Here is a 3,933-nt window from a genome sequence, read left to right on the forward strand (position 1 = left end):
CGCTCTCTCTCTCTCTCTCTCTCTCTCTCTCTCTACACACACACTCTCTCTCTCTCTCTCTCTCTCTCTCTCTCTCTCTCTCTCTCTCTCTTCTCTCTCTCTCTCTCTCTCTCTCTCTCTCTCTCTCTCTCTCTCTCTCTCTCTCTCTTACATACAAATTTGTGTGTACATAATGTCAGGAGTTAATCAAGACAAATTTGTGTGTATATAATGTCAGGAGTTCATAAAGACAAATTTGTCTTTATTAACTCCTGATAATGTGCATACAATAGCGAGGTAATGTATATATATATATATATTTATTTATTTATTTATTTATTTATTTATTTATATATATATATATATGGCTTTGATGGTTATGAGGTCATGATCGTTTCTATCTAAATATTACACAGCAAAGGTACATAGCACGTGCTGAGCTGTGAACGCTTTCCGATTGGCTTTGAACCGATATAGAACTTTGGATGCAAATCCAACACAGAGTCCTCATGACAGAGCTGCCTCTGTTCAACCCCGTAAGGATTCCAACTTCCCGCATCATTGCTCGACTCCCGTATCTCTTATTACAAGACATACTTTTGGAAGCACTGCTCTATTTTGTGCCCCTGTAATGTTGCTTCCACAATCGCGCCTATATTAGCTATATATACTGACGTTATAATGAGCACCATTTCGCTACCGCTTACAGTGCGAGCCGAATAATGTTCCCTGTACGATTCCGTTCTGCTGGCGTAAAGGCAGGTGACCGTTTGGTAACACTGATATATAGGACCATATAGCTATAGAAACTATTGCCATTCTAACGCATTAAGATGCAATGCATGGCAACCATAAGGGTTTACCAATGTAGCAGTAACGGAGTGAAAGAGACAGATATGAGAGGGCATGTCGAAAGTTGGCGTTACTCTTGAGGCTTACTACGCACGTTACTATCACAAAAATAAGAATCGGTTGAACAAATACCGATAGCGTCAGAGCGTATAGGAGTTAGCGTGACCAAAAGAAGAAAGGAATTAGAGAGAAATAGAGGGAAGGCGAAACACAGTATGAATACAATTTTTATCGGTAAGGAAGATAATTGATGCCTTCACTGCACGTTGGATTGGCAAATGATTGAAGTGGAATATAGGAGGGGTATAAGAAATTAGCAGAATCACACTTATCGTATGCCCTTGTCATTTAGCCTGGTCCTAGATGAACTGGATGATGCTTACCATCATGGATCAACGGCACTAGCAGCACCATGGGCACTGCATGTTTGCTACTGTTATGTGGCGTGAACAACAACAAAATTAACTAGACGGCACTCACGGAGAGTGTATACCTCCGCCAGCATGTAACATGTATGTGTTACGAGCTGGCTCGCCGCTCGCTGCTGGCTGCTGCTGACTGACTCGCCTGCTGCTGACTCGCTGCTCGCTGGTGGCGGCTGCTGACTCGCCGCTTGCTGGTGGTTGCTGCTGACTCACTCGCCTGCTGCTGACTCGCCGCTCGCTGACTCGACGCGCTATCCATCGCGCCGCGCGGACTGGACACACACCCACACGAACACACACACGAGACCGATTACATTACCTCCTTGGCGGAGGTAAATATACATGTTAGCGCAAAACACACACACACACACACACACACACACACACACACACACACACACACACACACACACACACACACACACACACACACACACACACACATATATATATATATATATATATATATAGGCCTATATGTAATATTTGTTTTTACTTATTTATTTATTTATTTATTTATTTATATAATTATATATATTTTTATCGTAGCAAAACCACAGAGTTCTATTGCGTAACATGTAGCGCGGCAGATTGCTAGGGATATAGGAGCGGTAATTAATAAGGTAATGAACAAGGACATCGTGCGACTAATAACAACGTTAAGTCCATTAGAAGACGATAGTATTGACGGCGGTAATTCTCCTATTTACGGTTTCTAATAGATGTGACAACAGTAAATATAAGCAATCATGGAAAGAGTAATAAACGAGTGAGATCGCATTGGTCTAAATTCGGCATGGGCAATACCGATCCACAGCAGCTTGTCATTATAGGGCCTGCGATTGGCAAGAGCAGGATGTGACCACGCAGAGGTCGAAGAGGGAAGGCTCCCCCATATAAGGAGAGTTGATGATATTAGAAGAGAGGACGGAAGACAGAGGACAGAAGACAGGGGGAATGAAATAGGTGGAGGAAGGAGAGAGCGGAGAAGAGAGAGTACGCTCTGGGCGACTACTGCAAGTTGAGCTTATGTATGTCGTAATATATACTGTATATATATAATAATAATAATTGATGAGGGACGCTACAGCCTAGGAAGCATTCGCAGAGATGAAAGACACTACTGCACATAACAGCCATTGTGGAAAAGGGGACACCGCGGCTGCTAATATTGGACGAATATCCAAGTACTAGCTTTTACGATTCTATACTAGTTACTGGTTCCATTCGGCCGAGCGTGCGACTCACGCACGATTAAGATGTTGAAATCCGATATACTGCTCCCCGTTATATTTCCAGAAAATTAAGAACGGCATAGCCTCAGTTCACGTTAAGAAACGGCAACTAGTGGTTCCATATAGTATGTGGCCTATATGGGAAGACTTGGCAGGTCGCTATCGTGGTGAATACGATTCACATCAATATTCAGATATACCAGTTAACCGTTCGTGTGACATATTTTCCATGGGATGATTGAACCATTAACGTTCTGTCAGGAGATCATCAAATATTGCCAGATGATGCGAAGTACAAAATTAATGTCCTTCCAGGAAACCAATTGTAGAGTTCTTCAGGCCATATTCGCCGCAGCTCATGTGACCAGCTATGTGTAAAGCGCCACGCGAGTAGAGAATAAGAGCGAGAAATCAAGCGAGAAATAGAAAGAGAGCGAGAACGCAAAAGACAGAGAGGAAAAGAGAGAAAGACAGACAGACAGAAAGAGAGAGACAGCGACGGCGCGAGCGAGCAACAGAGAAAGAGAGAAAGGGGAGCGAGCAAGCGAGCGAGAAAGAGAGCGAGAGAGAGAGAGAGAAGGAGAGAGAGAGAGAGAGAGGAGAGCGAGAGCGAGAGCGAGCGAGCGAGGAGCGAGAGAGAGATAGAGATAGAGCGAGAGAGAGATAGGGAGTGTTTGTGTGTGCGCGCGTGCGTGCGCGCGTGCGTGTGTGTGTGCGTGAGAGAGAGGGAAAGAGAGAGAGAGAGAGAGAGAGAGAGAGAGAGAGAGAGAGAGAGAGAGTAAGAGATACAGGGAGAAAGGGAGAGAGAGGAAGAGGAGGCGAAGGACGGTAGTTGTTCGTCGACAGATGGTGGCCTTCTGATTGATGCAGGAGGAAAAACTAATAGAAAAAATTATTTGATCGCGGGATTCAGTTGCGCCAGAGCTTCTCGATAAAGGTCCGATTTCAACGAAAAAAGCTGTTTTCGTGGAATGTGGTCTAACAAAAACTAATAATGTAAGCATCGAAGTTGGTAATTATATGTAGTGAAGAGAAGAGGTGACAGGGTGGTACAGTGTGTATGTGCAAGTCTGCTTAGATGAGTGAAACTAAAGGAAGATAGTATAGACTAGCACTGTGATTCGTTAATGATCACCATGTGCTCCTTGTGTAACACAGAGTTAGAGGTCTGGCAACAGTCTCTGAGTATGCGGAATATACGCGGCCGTGTAGTGGGCGCGGGTTGGTTCGGCGATGTTGCATTTATGTAGACTGTGTGCTGAAAAGAGGGTGTGGGTGGCACCAAAGTGTATGTACGTGTACAGCTTGTGTTGTCATGGAGAAGCAACATGCGCTAACATATGGGGGCGCATCATTAACCTTTCGATGCAAACGATCACTCATGCTCGCAATTAACAAATATATTATATCTCGTCCAAAACTCACTTAAAAACAAAACTTAA

The sequence above is a fragment of the Priapulus caudatus genome, unplaced genomic scaffold (genome assembly GCF_000485595.1).
Source record: "Priapulus caudatus unplaced genomic scaffold, Priapulus_caudatus-5.0.1 Scaffold142, whole genome shotgun sequence".
In the NCBI taxonomy this organism is placed as follows: Eukaryota; Metazoa; Priapulida; class Priapulimorpha; order Priapulimorphida; family Priapulidae; genus Priapulus; species Priapulus caudatus.